The sequence below is a fragment of the Asterias amurensis genome, chromosome 7 (genome assembly GCF_032118995.1).
Source record: "Asterias amurensis chromosome 7, ASM3211899v1".
Classification (NCBI taxonomy): Eukaryota; Metazoa; Echinodermata; class Asteroidea; order Forcipulatida; family Asteriidae; genus Asterias; species Asterias amurensis.
The window spans coordinates 8,614,941-8,631,612 of NC_092654.1; the positions used below are offsets into that span (position 1 = coordinate 8,614,941).

Below are 16,672 nucleotides of genomic sequence, written 5' to 3' on the forward strand. Positions count from 1 at the left end.
AATATTGTTGTTGAAACATTTACCCCGCGACATCGATTTTGCTGATGATGAATTCTAACGCGTTGCACTATACGTTTTTTGTTTCTTCAATTCCTTCAATGCAAGTGGTAAGACTCGGAGTAAAATCACAGGGCGCACATATTTTTCCTTTAATTGTTTTCTTGTGTGTTGGGAATTAGATTTGACGACATGAAGTACTGTACATGTCTAGCCCTGGTAGGACGTCATCAGTCGGTGCCACTGTAAATTTGTTCGCATTGGTATGGGACCTTTATACCCTGGACTCCGTCGCGTTGCCTGCATCGGAGGAGTCCAACCTGGGCATGTACATGTCATGTTTATGTGGAGACAATTTAAAGGCCCCTGAACATGCTGTCCTGAAGTAATTTTCCCAATGCCTTATGCTTTCTATTTCATAGTTCGTGGAATCTGATGTTTCCCTTTCATCAAGTGTATGCTGCCTCTCCCTGCATCTTAGCAGTCTTTCCAGCCACAACAGCAGTCACTGAGGTACAAAGCCTCAACCATTCTGTAAGGCAACCAAAATGTATCATTTTCTATTATTACTAGCTGTAGGGCCAGAATAATTTATACCAACACATTTGCCAAAATTTCTATCATACTTTTTTTTCTCCTAAGACCCACATTATTTATGACTTTTTTTTTGTGGGGCCTCCGAAGAATCAGTTAAATTTCTATTAACAACTTTCATTTAGGTCAGCCCTCAAGGATTTTGAGAGAAAAAAAATTAGCTTAATAATAAAGCATTCTATTAAATAGCAGTACAGTTTATCTGAATGGTAGTTACTCCAAAAATTAATTACCATGAAAACATTAGAGCACTGGTCATGCTACAAAAATGTTGCTGGAAAAACACCCTTTGAACTAAAATGTAGTTTTAGGGAAAGTGGTAATTCTTTTTCACACCCAAAAATTTGAATCTGAGGAAGGCTTCAGGCATAAAGCCTTTCTCATGCATCTGAAAGCACACAATTTCATGCATGGAATATTGGGTTTTCTTTCATAATTTGTTTTCAACTTTGATGACCATTTGAGCCAAAACTTCCATTGGTTCGTATTTATGCATTTATTGAGGCACACCAAGTGAGGAGACTGTTGTTTGATAATTACCAAAAGTATCCCCAACCTTAATTATTTTCTAAAAGTTATTTTTAATTAATTCATCAACACCAAGAAGGCATCAAAGTTATAAGCTATTCATAGAACCAATAATTGTCAAAATATTAGGATCCATCAGAAAATAATAAGCAAACCAGACTAGATTGTTTATTTGAATTTTCAAGACTTTATTTGAACAACCTTTAAATGTCTTCCAAAGAAAGAAAACAATAACACTCAATTAGTGCATCCACACTGTTAGACATTTCCCCCACCCACCCCAACCTCAAGAACTTGATTATGACTATGCTGTATTTTATGTTTCCTTTATGTTTTAATTAAAACAAATTTTGTTTTTGTGGGTGCTTTGGCACTCCTATTGCTTCCTTACTTTTCATTTTGAGTTGCTTAAATTGATGGTTGGAAATATGCCAGTTGATGTTTAATTTCTTTTTGAAAACCTCATTGAAATTTTTTCAAAATGTCTTCTCTTTTTTAATGCACTTGTCAAGTGCCACAATTCAAAAATTGTGTTTGTAAAATCAAATACAGCCTTCAATTCATACTTGTTTTTATTAAAAGTATTGAAAATGTGTAGTTTCAAAATTCAACTTAAACCCCCAAAATATCAGCTGGCAAATTACAACCATAGCTAAGAAATATAAATGATCAACCAAGGAAGAAATGTAACCTGTTTTATCCAAAAGGAGTCCACATTGCTAACAAAAAAAACTAGTCTCATGAATTAACTATTTGGTTTCTGCAAACTTGCAAAATATTTTGTGTGTGCTTTTTCTTCATCTTACAAGAACTCAGAATATTTACAGAATCAAAGCGTTTTTTGTTTCTTTTCAAACAAATCTAATTAAATTTGACTCCTTTATGGTTTACAGGTTGCATTTCTTACTTATAAAGAAGGTACAACATTGGTATTCATATATATACTGCATATAGAGTGCACAAATTTTGACACAAAAAACTTTATCTCAAACTTGCAGCGTTTTCAAAACAAATTTCTTTATTTATTGTTTAACTCCATCAGTTTTTACATCAAGCGGACATTTAGATGAATGTTTACTTGCATGCTTACCAAAATTGAAGGTAATGCATGTTCACTAAATTCCCGCATTAAACTTATAAGTTCAATTCACAATAGCGTCACTACCAATGTTGTATCTTCTGAAAAGGCCGCATCTTATAGCTTGTTCTGTGACTTTATAATCTCAATCTTGGAAAGTTTTTGAAGTCCACAAAGGGACACAGGGAGTCAAAAATGACTAAGTCCAAAAAAGACTAAGTACAAACATCGACTATAGGTTTCTGCTCAAAAAAATTACTAAGTACAAACAATGGATAGTTTTTTGGTCAAAAAATGACTAAGTCCACAATAGGACACAGAAAGTCAATAATTACTAAGTGTTTTTGTCAAGAAATGACTAAGTCCAAAAAAGACTAAGTACAAACATTGACTATGAGTTTCTGCTCAAAAAATGACAAAGTACAAACAATGGCTAGTGATTTGGTCAAAAAATGACTAAGTCCACAATGGGAATCCATTTTATTGTTATTTAAAGTCACAACAAGCTATAAGACGATACCTTTAACAAGGGGCTGCATTCCATTTTGATGTACCTAGCTATATAATCTAATGGTAATTTGAATTTGACGCCTTGTATAAGTGTCATGTGCAAATTTCTATTTTATTACATTGTTGGTGTACATTACTATGGGATACAGTCTCTTCTGCACCCCTATAGGGGGTGCACTTGGTTGATCAAGATTTTAATAATAGGGGGGGTAGGGCCAAAGTTTTTACGCAGTTAATTTCGAACCGTACAACGGCACGAGAAATATTTTTGGCTGACTTAGTCTATATAAAAAAGGCATTTTTTAAGGGATTATTTTGATTTTTTTTAAGCACCACTGAACTGTAGAAGCAGCAGAGTTGCGCAAACGTGTGTGCCGGTCGGTGTGGCCAACTACTATCTAGAAAGTGAAGCGACTTAATGATCTAAGTATTAATGGTAGGAAAGCATTTTATTAAGTTAAATCAAGTTAATGTTTCATTGATAGTCTGTTTTACTAAAGTCCTGCTTTACATGATTGACAAACTAAAAAGATTGTTTTTTTCAAAGTCCGAAGCCAAAAACAAACTAAAGATTTTTTTTTTCAAAGTCCAAAACAAAAGTCGGAAAGGATTCTGTTGCCCGTTAAAATGTTTGATGAATCTGTATCAAGTGTACCATCGGACGTCTCCCCCTGTTCGGGCAAACACGTCGCTAAGTTCTTGGAGTAAAGTTTCAAGTTTGAATTTTGGTTGAAGTGTAAAAGGACGCTTCCACTCCGTCACCGATTGAGTCCTGTACCATCAGAATAACGAAGACTTCAACCCAGATGATGATGCGCTGATCAGAGAAACAAGATTCCAACATGTCGGCTGAACTTGAAAAATTTTGTGAATTTTTGTAACAAGCACAAAAAACAGAACAGCATACTCAGGAATGTATTGGTTTCACTTGCATTCGAAGTACTACAATTTTTCATAAATTTGTTTCAAATCAATCATAAGTTTTGGATTTGTAAAAACATCGCGTGTGATTACACGTTCAAACGATCAAAGTCAAATTTCAAAGTCAAAAGTGAGGTTGTACACAAACATCAGATTTGCATCTTCATTGCATTGAGTATCATTGCAGGAGATATTGTAGATGACATTGGGTTTATGGAGGATAACTAGACTGAGAAAAAAAAACTCAACCTATCTCTAAACAAATTCTAAACTCCTAAGTACAACAAACTTTCAAATCCTACGGAACTACAAATTGCTAATGAAGTCCCAATAAAGTATTGAACATCTAGGATCAACAACTACTCCTACTGATAAACTTAATGTAAACCTGCAAACCGACAACTGCATGCTAATGATTTTAGCACCAATTTAAAATTACAATGTTTTTTGCATAAAAATGAGTCCCACGTCGATGTCGGAAAATTAAGGTTTTATCAGTGGTGATAAGATCCTAAGTACAACAAAGATCCAAATCCTACAGAACTACAAGTTGCTGATGAAGTCCCAATAAAGTATTGAACATCTAGGATCAACAACTACTACTGATTAACTTCATGTAAATCTGCAAACCAAACACTGCATACTAATGATTTCGTACCAATTATAAACTACAATATTTTTGCATAAAAATGAGTCTGACGTCGATGTCGGAAAATTAAGGTTTTATCAGTGACGATAAGATCGCTGATAACCTGGTGTATTTTCCATCTAAAAAGACACCTGTGATTCTGCAAACAGTGCATGACTAAAGTAACAAAGTGACGTCTTATTTAGAATACCTATTCCTGCTGTGTCTTTTTGGCATAATATTCATAACAAAATCAATCTAACAAGCAAATTGAGAAATAACTAATTTAGTTATTTGTTTAATAATTCTACACTAATACTGGACTAGTGTTTATGCTTCCTATAAATACCTAGCCATGTGACAAATTACTGTCTGTTCTGAGGTTATTTAACTGAATAAGTCTACACTAATACTGCTAATATGCTAATAAAAGAATTAAAATAATTGATGGACACGGCACAAAATTTGTTTTGTTTTAAAGAGATCTTAAAAAAAAAAAAATACAATTGTTATTCTGACAAAAAACTAGTAGGTTGCATTTGTTCCCAACAGTTCTACGGGTTTAATATCTTAAACTTGCCTACTCTTTTTAGAACCTGTCAAAATATTAATGACCAAGTGTCTTTGTCACTTTAACAGCCTAAATAACTAGAGAAACAAGATTCAAACATTGCGGCTGAACAAAGTGTGAGTGTTCGTAAACCGCCTGAGTGTCGTCACCATGTTCAGCTAGAAAAGGGTTAACCAGTTGTAAAAACTGTTCACAATTATCAATAGTTAATACCCTGAAGGATTGAAAACACCTACTGCACCTAAATTCTATGTTTATGAAAAATGTATACAAATCATGCACACCACAGTGGCAGTATTTGTTAAAAAAGCAATGTCTATTGGTCAACATCATTTGTAAATCATTTCCTCAACTGATTGTCGTTAACATACCTACTGTAGAATCTGTCATAAAGCTGACCACTCAAAACCTACAATGAACAACCAAGTTAATTGGTCACTGAAATAGAGGAATAGTTAAAGGAACACGTTGCCTTGGATTGGACGAGTTGGTCAATAAAAAGCGTTTGTAACCGTTTTTTATAAAATGCATATGGTTGGAAAGATGTTTTAAAAGTAGAATACAATGATCCACACAAGTTTGCCTTGAAATTGCGTGGTTTTCCTTCTACTGTGCGAACTAACATGGTCGGCCATTTATGGGAGTCAAAATTTTGACCCCCATAAATGGCCGACGTGTTAGTCGACGAGGTAAAAGGAAAACCACGCAATTTCGAGGCATGTTTGTGTGGATCATTGTATTCTACTTTTACAACATCTTTCTACCCATATGCATTTTATAAAAAACGGTTACAAACGCTTTTCAAAGACCAACTCGACCGATCCAAGGCAACGTGTTCCTTTAACGTCATAAACTGAATATTGTCAACCAGTTCAACAGAGGTTTTAACTAAATCTAAAATCTAAACACTATTTTAACTGATGAAGGAGTGTACATACAACCTAATGTGGCTGAGAATTGAACCGGTAACAGTTACCTAATGCACAACGGCATCTATCTAAGCGACGATGTTTCTTCTATAAAGGACCGTTAACTTCCTACACAATCCCAATGTCATCTTTGATATCTCCTTTTGATACAGTCAAAACTTCTTAACACAAGTGAAACCAATGTAAAAGCCTGAGTACCTGATTGAAATGTGAATAGCCATGTTCAGAATCTCGTTTCTCCGACCCTCACACCAACATCTGGGTAGAAGTCTCCGTCATCCGTCAAGTTCAGAGGCTCCCTCAGATCAGAAGAGGATGTCCAGTGTTGAGAAGTTGCTCAAAAAGCAGACCCGTTTACACAGGAACAGTATAGAGAGACGGGTACCAACTTAGGATAACAAAATGATCAGGTAAAAAATGTGCAAAAAAGTGCAATGGTCCTCAGTCCTTGACACTTTTGATACAGGCCCCCAAAGACTTCAACAGGCAACCAAATCCTTTCTTTCTTAGGTTTCGTTTTTTTGTCGGAGATCGAGAAAGTTGAAATAGTTTGTCAATCATGTAAGGTAGGACACCGGTAAGACAGACTACCAGCGCCACATTAACAAGATTTCACTTAATAAAATGCTTACCCAACCATTAACTCTTGGATCATTAGGTCGTCACACTTTCCAGATAGTAGTTGGCCACACCGACCGGCACACACGTTTGCACAACTCTGCTGCTTCTACAGTTCAGTGGTGCTTTCTATAGCATTTAATGAATGATAACCAATTAATTTACAACATAACTTTTCAAATTATAAAAACAGCCAAGTACAACATTTACAATCCTTGAGTTGAAATAAAGTTATCTCTGAAATTAGATTTTTTTTTGTATCAGCTGATGCAAAAAAAATTCAATAAAATTTAGAACTGTTAATTATTACTGTCACAGCAATGCAAAGAAGAAAAAAACAACATTTTCAAATGAAGTTTGTGACTGTTTTGTAAAAAATATTGTACTTTTTAATCAATTTTATTTTGAATTTGGCCAGGTGTAAATCACACTCATCCAAACATGTCATGCCTAAAATGAATAAATTTTGTTAAATTGATGACGTACTCGTATTTCATTTTGAGTTTGGGCAGGTGTGCATCACACTTATCCTAACATGTCGTGCCAAAATAGAATAAATTTAGTTAAAATGATGATGTACTTGTATGTCATGAAGATTGGTCCCAAGAATACAACTTTAGGATGTGTTCCGCTTGCATTAATTGTATTGAGTGCAAGTTGTACTTGGCTTCACAATCATCAAAGTATCAATATAGAACCAGAGGCACTCCCACAATTTGAGTCACAAGCAAATTTTACAGAAAGTTTTGTTTTCCTAAACAGGAAAACAAACATTTCTGTAAAATTTGCTAAGATATTCCAACTCTGGGAAAAATCTAGAAAAGAAGAGTTTTTAAAGTGAGCAAAGTTTTAAAAGTAGTAGGGGAAAAAAAATTTGCCAAGAGAGTAAAAAAAATAAAATTAAAATTCTGTATTTTGGGAAGTAAAGTCGAACGTTCTATATGAAAAATGTACGCATTTTGTATATAAAGTAATGTGAACTCATTTCGTGGGAATGTCTCAATAAAGTGTTAAGATAATTTATGTAAAATACACAAATATTTTGCAGTTGTGACCCAAATCACCAAAATGGACAAATCTTTTTGCAGTGTCGTATTTCCTGTCCCAAAATTATGTTTAAAGCCAAAATTAAGAATAGCTTTGATTAACAACAATTTATTTTGCGTGTGTGGCCAACACAAAGAATGATAAACGAAATGTTTCACAAAAAGATTTGTCTTCTTCTTTTTGTGAAGTTGGATCACAGATGCATTCAAATGCACAATCGTGAATAAATCCAGGACGATACTTCACGGAGGCAACGAAGGCGATAGCCTCGATGCCCCTGGTCATTGCCTTGGTGCCCTTGAAATGATCCAGTACAGATTTACAATTTCCTCATAGGGTGCCTTTTACCAAGGAGAAAATGCTCTGGTGCCCTTGCCTTTTCAAAAAAGAAGCATACAGGCCTGTTAGTCTATAGAAACAATTCACAACACATGATTCAAGATTTATCATTGTGTTATTGCAACAAATACCCCAGGTGGGAAGGGGGGGGCAGAGGTAAAATGGCAAGTGGCCATTTCTGATATGCAGCCGCAAAGGTTTACAGTAACCTTACCCAACAGAGGAAGGGTCAGAGGTCACACGGCAGGTGGATTAATATTAAGTACCAGTCATTTCCCCCAGGTAGGAAGGGGCAAAGGTCATGTATGTACATATGAACCTTAACATTTAGTTTGCTGCGACACAATCCCTAGCAGAAAGGGATGAAAGTCCTGTGTGATGGTAGTGGTACAACAGTAATCCACTAAACTAAAACTTTACTAAGTTTGATGTGACCCAATCCCTAGCAGAAAGGGATGAAAGTCACGTGTGATGGTAGTGGTACAACAGTAATCCACTAATGTAAAACGTTACTAAGTCTGCTGTGACCCAATCCCTAGCAGAAAGGGATGAAAGTCACGTGTGATGGTAGTGGTACAACAGTAAGCCACTAATGTAAAACGTTACTAAGTTTGCTGTGACCCAATCCCTAGCAGAAAGGGATGAAAGTCACGTGTGATGGTAGTGGTACAACAGTAATCCACTAAACTAAAACTTTACTAAGTTTGCTGTGACCCAATCCCTAGCAGAAAGGGATGAAAGTCACGTGTGATGGTAGTGGTACAACAGTAAGCCACTAATGTAAAACGTTACTAAGTCTGCTGTGACCCAATCCCTAGCAGAAAGGGATGAAAGTCACGTGTGTTGGTAGTGGTACAACAGTCAGCCACTAATGTAAAACGTTACTAAGTTTGCTGCGACACAATCCCTAGCAGAAAGGGATGAAAGTCACGTGTGATGGTAGTGGTACAACAGTCAGCCACTAATGTAAAACTTTACTAAGTTTGCTGTGACCCAATCCCTAGCAGAAAGGGATAAAAGTCACGTGTGATGGTAGTGGTACAACAGTAAGCCACTAATGTAAAACGTTACTCAGTTTGCTGCGACACAATCCCTAGCAGAAAGGGATGAAAGTCATGCACCATGGTAGTGGTACAACAGTAAGCCACTGCTAGAGAACACATTGATAGGTTCCTAGTTTGCTATGACGCAAACCCCTAGCAGAAAAGGACAGCTCAGTCATTTAAACAGGGCAAGTGCACCGAGGTGGTTTTTCTTGGTAAAGGGCACCTCTATGGAATAATTGCAAGAACATTTCAAGGGGCACCCATGCAATGACCAGTGGCAATGTTGCCTCCGTAATGCATCAGGCGTGTCGTAGTAACAGTATCGAGGATGACATTTGTGCAATGACCAACTCTCAGGAAAAAGGGAGTTTTAGTCTTGCCATGACCCATAAGTTACAAAGTATGCCATAATCCTAACCAGAGCTAGAAGGCTTTTATCATAAAAGGTGTGCACTCAAGTTTCTTGTTCGTTCTTACAAGCGATCAACCCACCCCAGGGGTTAGGGGAGGATCAATCAATAACAACAATTGATGACGGTAAACAATTCAATTTCAGATACTCATTTTTTGAAACAAGCCATAAAGCACGAGTTATCGCAAACTAATGTAAGCAACACTGACAGTTTCAAAACACCTTTACCACAGTTTGGCCATTTTGTCTGGTTCCCGTGTACCGATCAAAACCCGCTCTAAACTCTAAAAATTTGAAAAAAGGAACCAGACTAAATTTTGTTGTCGAGCCTCATTTTGTTTCTTGAGACAATCCTAATGGCACTGTCAGTGATAAAGGATCCAGATCTTATTTAAGTACCCATACTGGGATGGATGCTCGGCCTCCTCATCAGTAAGACATCTCTCTGGCATCAGGTGGTCGTCGTCGTCGTCGTCGGTGGTGATTTCATCTCCTCGTTCCAGTGAGCTCTTGCCTTGAGTTCCTCTCAGTGTAGACTGATCCGAAGATGTTGATTCTCTTCAGGAGTACTCAATCTCTTGATGCCTTTAAATCAAAAAAAAAAAAAAATCTAAAATTACTTTTACATAAAAAATGAACCTTTGACCCTAACCATCCTGGGGTCGATTTCACTTAGAAAGGTGAAATAAAACAGTGAAAGTTTCAGCAAAATAGGTTAATTGGTTCTACTTGCTGAGAAAACAGAAAGAAGCAAAACCCTGTCACAGTAGCAATGAATCCATCCGAGGTAAAGATTTCGATACATCAACAAATTATGTTCGCTTTTTTTCCCAAACAGTTAAAAAAAAATTGGCCAGGGATTTCCTTACAGATGCAAACTCTTTGTCACTGATTTTTGCTCCTCTGTTTTCACAGGTAAAATATAAAACCTCTGAAATAAAACGAACCTATTTGTATATCAAAATATTTGGAGGGGATTATGTTATTTTTCAAAATTTACCAAATGTCAACTTTCAATTTGAAGTGGCGCAATTTTCATCAAACACGGTTAAAAAATCGGCCAGGGGTTTCCTTACGGGTGGCAAACCCTTTGTCACTGAATTTTTGCTCTTCTGTTTTTAGAGTTAAAAATATAAAACGAAATATTTGGGGGCTTGTTTTTCAAAACTTATAAATCACCTTATATGAAGTGGCGCATTTTCAATAAATAAACACAGTCAAAAAATCGGCCTCCTCATCAGTAAGACATCTCTCTGGCATCAGGTGGTCGTCGTTGTCGTTGTTGTCGGTGGTGATTTCATCTCCTCGTTCCAGTGAGCTCTTGCCTTGAGTTCCTCTCAGTGTAGACTGATCCGAAGATGTTGATTCTCTTCAGGAGTATTCAATCTCTTGATGCCTGTAAATAAAAAAAATAAAAAAATAAAAAATTACTTTTACATAAAAAATGAACCTTTGACCCTAACCATCCTGGGGTAGATTTCACTTAGAAAGATGAAATAAAACAGTGAAATTTTCAGCAAAATAGGTTAATTGGTTTTACTTTCTGAGAAAACAGAAAGAAGCAAAACCCTGTCACTGTAGCGATGAATCCATCCGAGGTAAAGATTTTGATACATCAACAAATTATGTTCGCTTTTTTTTTCGAAATAGTTAAAAAAAAATTGGCCAGGGATGTCACTGATTTTTGCTCCTCTGTTTTCACAGGTAAAATATAAAAGCTCTGAAACAAAAGGAACCTATTTGTATATCAAAATATTTGGAGGGGTTTACGTTATTTTTCAAAATTTACCAAATGTCAACTTTCAATTTGAAGTGGCACAATTTTCAATCTAACACGGTTAAAAAATCGGCCAGGGATTTCCTTATGGGTGGCGAACCCTTTGTCACTGAATTTTTGCTCTTCTGTTGTCAGAGTTAAAAATATAAAACCAAATATTTGGGGGCTTATAAAACCAAATATTTGGGGGCTTGTTTTTCAAAACTTATAAAAAACCTGTCACAGTAGCGATGAATCCATCCGAAGTAAAGATCTCGATACCATCAACAAATTAAATTTGCTTTTTTTCCCAAACATTGAAAAAAAAATTGGCCAGGGGTTACCATACGGGTGGCAAACCGTTTGTCACTGATTTTTGCTCCTGTTTTCACAGGTAAAATATAAAACCTCTTATATAAAATGAACCTACTTGTACATCAAAATATTTGGGGGTTTACGTTATTTTTCAAATTAATTTGAAGTGGCGCAATTTCCAATCAAACACTATAAAAAAATTGGCCAGGGGTTTCCTTACGGGTGGCGAACCCTTGGTTACTGAGTTTTTGCTCTTCTGTTTTCAGAGTTAAAAATAAAACCAAATAATTGGGGGCTTGTTTTTCAAAGCTTACCAAATGATAAATCACCTAATAAAAGGAAGTGGCATATTTCTCAATTAATAAACACAGTTAAAAAATTGGCCAAAAATATATAAAAAATCACCTTTTAAAATGAAGTGGTACATTTATCAATTAAACAGTTAGAAAATTGGCCAGAGGTTATCCTATGGGTGGCGAACCCATATCACTGAATTTTGCTCTGCTTAATAGTTAAATATAAAACCTCTGAAATAAAACAAAACTATTTCTAACCAAATATTTGGGGGGGGGAGGGTAATTTTCAAAAAATTACCAAAAGATTAAAAAAAATTGCGTTTTAAAATGAAGTGGTACATTTTTCAATTAAACACAGTTAGAAAATTGGCCAGAGGTTACCCTACAGGTGGTGAACCCATTGTCACTCAATTTTGCTTTTTTCGAGGGATAAAATCTCTGAAACAAAATAAACAAGTGTAAACAAAGAACTTTGGGGTTGCTTTTTTTTTTTCTTCAAAATTTACCAAATGATAAACCACCTTTTATTCAAAACAAAGTTTTGCATTTCACTTTCAAACAATTTCATGATTGACCAGAGGTTCCCCTACAGGTAGCAAACCCGTTACACTGATTTGTTTTTGTTTCTTTCCTGAAATAAAATAAAACGGTGCACCTAAATAATTTGGGGGTAATATTCTTCAAAAGAAACCATATGAAATAAATCACCTAATAAATTTCATCTTTTGTGCATCTTTTTTTCATAAACCGATTTCAAAAATGGCCGGAAGTTTCCCTGTGGGTGGTGAACCCTTTTCACAGATTTTAATCGTACATTTTATTTATTCATTCAGAGTTAAATATAAATGATGAAACCTCTGAAAGAAAAAATAAAAACAACATGTTTTGGAGGTTAGGCCGAGTAAAAAAACATGTTTAGTGTCCGGGTTTTTCAAAAAATGGAAGTAGGAGGGGCTTTTTTTTTAATTTTTTTATTTTTCAAGATGGCTGCCATTGTTTTTTTTACTGCTGAAACACAATTCATAAAGGAAACATTTTGGTAAAGACATTCAGACAAAACATTCAGATTGCTTTAGCTGAGATCGTTTAAAATAACCCTTTAGAAAAAAAAAAAATAATAATAATACAAATAACAGTGTGCATAAAAAATTTAATAAAAAATAAAATAAAAAAGGAGGCGGCCTGTAAAAAGGAAGCGGGCGAGGATGCTAAACATGTGTCTTTTTTTACTTGGCCTGAACAGCAAGATATAAACCTAAACAATTTGGATATTTCCTAAGATAAAACTCCAGTGTTTCACTCACCAGTGGTCCTAGGTCTTTCTGGCTGACTAACTCATGACGACCTTCAACAGTTCTGCCAGAGTTAAGACGCAGGTATGAATGATAGACCACACCATGTGATGCAGCTGTAATGAGAAGGAAGAAGGCAATAAGTGACTTTTCATTCATTCAAAAATATGCTGTCTGTGCTAATGATAGATGTTGTCTTTACAAAAAGGTGAGTTTTGATTAATTTACCTTTATAGCTAGTTCTAAGCCTAGTTTTCATTGTTTTGCACCTCAAAATGTTAGAATATTGATAACATTTCCTTTGATAGGGTAAAACAAATAGTTTTATTGTGTTCTTTGATTAGTTTGTTTCGATTTGATTAAAAACCTAGCTTGCAGGAAAGGAAACATAAAATAATATTTATAAATAAAATAAAAATTTAAAAAGAATTTGGTCACCTCTGATACAAAGAACAAAATTCACTGATAATATTAATAAACACAACTTTACACAAGTGTTACATTTTGTTGAAAATCTGTGAAAGGAATGTAATTCTAGGGAAAAGTTTCCGTATGGCGCCACCACTGTTGTGCAATTTTAACTTTTTTTAAACAATGTGTCGGTGATTGATTTTGTAATCATGAGTGCCCGGCAACATCGCAGCAGGTTGCAAAGCACAAACCATGCTTCATCAACATTTGAAAATCTGTAACATTCATTTCCAAAAAAAACCCAAGTCAGACAGTTAATGGGGATAACTTTCCATATGGTGCCCACACTTTTTTTACTCATTTTTAGAAAGGGATATCTCATTGAGGTAAATTAGATACTATATTATTTTATATCGAACAAAAAAGTGGTTGTGCCAAGGGTATTTTTTTTATATTTTTTTTACCGCAACTAAAAAAGATTTTGAATTTATTAATAAATATTTTTTTTTATTATAAATTATACTAACATGACCAAACAATGGCGGATGATCCACCAGGATGCAATCATTAATTACAAAGGGGATGATATAAAAGGCAATCATTAATCCTACAGAGAGGCCTAGTAGTAGTAGGCCAATATAATATAAATTACAAAATTAATATTGAAACTTAGTAAGTTTACTAAAAAAATTATTTATATTGTTATTTAAAAAAAAAAGAAACTAAAAAAAATGTTCATTTTTGTTTTGTTTTAAAACTATAAAATTATCAGTCACATGTCATTTACATCATCAGACTCACAGTCATTGAGCTGAATCTGCGTTAATGTATTTTTATATTCAAAGTCTGAATGTTGCGATCATGCATCAGCAGCGTCCTCCCCCACCGCCTCCTTGACCACGTCCCGACCCCGCCTACCCCTTTTATAAATAACGCACAAGTCAATGCCGCCAAGGGGGCTATCACACACAATTTTACAAGCTCCGGTTTCCACAATAAATATATATATTCCAAACTTACTTTTTGCATCTACTTTGTGTAGACATGTCTTGCATTTCATAACTACCGTTCCTTTTTCAGGAAACGGTAAAATGGAGCCAAATTGCGGGCAAAATTCTCTCGAAGTTCTATCGCAACTCACTCCTCTCCTTCCATAATTTTAAGAAATTCGAATCCAGCGTGCGTTTCTGAATGAGACGCAAACGATTTATCAAGCCTGAATTCACCCATTCGTTCAGCGTTGAATTTGGTTTAGGGTATCTGACTAGGTATTAAAATAGGAATCGCGCCCTCTGTTGGTAGATTGTAGAGTCTCCCGCGCAAAGTTAATGAGTTGTATTTAAATGATGCACTTTCTGGCTGATTTTGATTAATTCTGGTTAAAAATACCAAGCGCAACAGGATAAACAATGAAATTAATTAAACATTATCCCTAAATACGAACCACACCACATCACTATTTAGGAGAGAAATCCCTTCCAACTACTAAATAAAAAGGAAATAATAGATCAGATCTGCCGGTAATAAAAAAAGGTAACATTTAATTTTATATATATATATTTTTTTTTAAAGCGAAATTTGAAGCGTGACCTCAAAAACCACTGGGTCTGTGCATTCCTTTGAACCCATACTAAATCACAAAATTGAATTTGATCTCGGAACCCCTCTTTAAATTGTATTTACCTTTGTACTATACATATATAATTATGCATTACATATAAATATTGGTTATTTTAAGAGGTGAAATCTGGACTATTCCATTTCATGAGGCAAAGCCGAGTGAAATGGAAAAAGCCAGATTTCACTGAGTGATTATATACTTCGACAATGCATTGACAAAATTGATTTAATATAGTTTTGTATACACACACATGGAAAAGATATAACTATGGCAGACTTTAGAGTTATGACCGCATTGCTTTAAAATCAGCACCCCATGAACTCAAGTTCAAGGCAAGCAATTAGAAGTGAAGGCGATCACTTTTCAGTTTTCTTATTATTTGAGGGAGATAGTGAGTAGAAGAATGTCTCTTGTGCTGTTAAAGTGTTCCTTGTGCCTAAAGTGCAAGTGGTTGCATCCAAGTTGCATGTAAAACAGTACTTGTTCTATTTTATATTAGTAGGATATCCTTTAATGACTTGTTTGTATCGACATTTTTTTTCATATTTGCCGCCTTAGCCTGTGTCCGAATTGGCGGCTATGGCTACGTCTGTTGCTAAGGGTGTTGCTAAGGATGTCCTATACTTTACCTCATGGTGATGCGGCGATCTAGCCATAGCTGGAGCCGGAGCCATATCTGCCAATGTGGATACTGCCTTGAGAACCTGAATTTGTTCAAACTGCTTAAGTTATGTGTTTTTCATATTTATTTAAACATTATGGTATTTTCATGGTTGTTTTAACAAGTATGTTTAAACACAGATGCACAGTTTGTAATGGTTTTTCGTAACTTGTTTATATTCCTTTACCCTTCAGAGACAATTAGTTTTAAAAAAATTCTCTTCATCATACGCCCAGAATTTTTTCCCCTTCGGTTTGGATACAATTTTCCTTAAGAAATGTCAGGATAAAACGAGATAAACAGAAATTTGTTTTTGTTTTTGAAACACACACTGGTGATGTGTTTAGGGGGCTGCATGGCCCGGTTTGCTTTGCACTGAAAAAAAAAGTGTTTTGGTTCGTTCCTGAACGAATTGTGAAAATATTGCTGTTTCAAAATGAAAAACAATCAAAAACATTGGCACATGTTGCAAACAACATTTTGTACATAATGTTGAACCTGGTTCAATTTTTTCAATAAGGTACCACTATAATCATAACATTGTTGAAATAGTGAGTTAGAATTCAAATTTATTCGGCCAAGAATAAAACGTGCACCCTTGACTGCGATTTGTGCCCAATTTTATAAAGCTTGTTTGCAGAAAATACTGCTTAGTTGCTAAGCAAAAGAATCGGTCGAGTTGGTCTTTGAAAAGCGTTTGTTATAAAATGTATATAGGTAGAAAGATGCTGTAAAAGTAGAATACAATTATCCACACAAACATGCCTCGAAACTGTACGGTTTTCCTTTGACCTCGTCGACTAACACAGTCGGCCATTTATGGGAGTCAAATTTTTGACTCCCATATATGGCCGACCGTGTTAGTTCGCACAGTAAAAGGAAAACCACGCAATTTCGAGGCAAACTTGTGTGGATCATTGTATTCTACTTTTAAAACATCTTTCCAACCATATGCATTTTATAACAAACGGTTAAAAACGCTTTTTTATAGACCAACTCGTCCGATCCAAGGCAATGTGTTCCTTTAAGTTAGTCTGAGTTTGAGATTGGGTGGATAATTACATGAAAATCACATATACACTCACAGAAATAAAACACTTTC

General features: G+C 35.3%; 1 long non-coding RNA gene across 1 annotated transcript; it reads right to left on the bottom strand.

Annotated features, from left to right (window-relative positions):
- Nucleotides 1-10,449: 10,449 nt before the first annotated feature.
- LOC139939956 (uncharacterized) lies at nt 10,450-14,435 on the bottom strand. The gene is made up of 3 exons (XR_011786368.1): nt 14,309-14,435; nt 12,890-12,993; nt 10,450-10,614 (listed from the first exon to the last, which is right to left on the bottom strand). It is a non-coding gene; the product is annotated as an uncharacterized lncRNA (long non-coding RNA).
- Nucleotides 14,436-16,672: the final 2,237 nt, after the last annotated feature.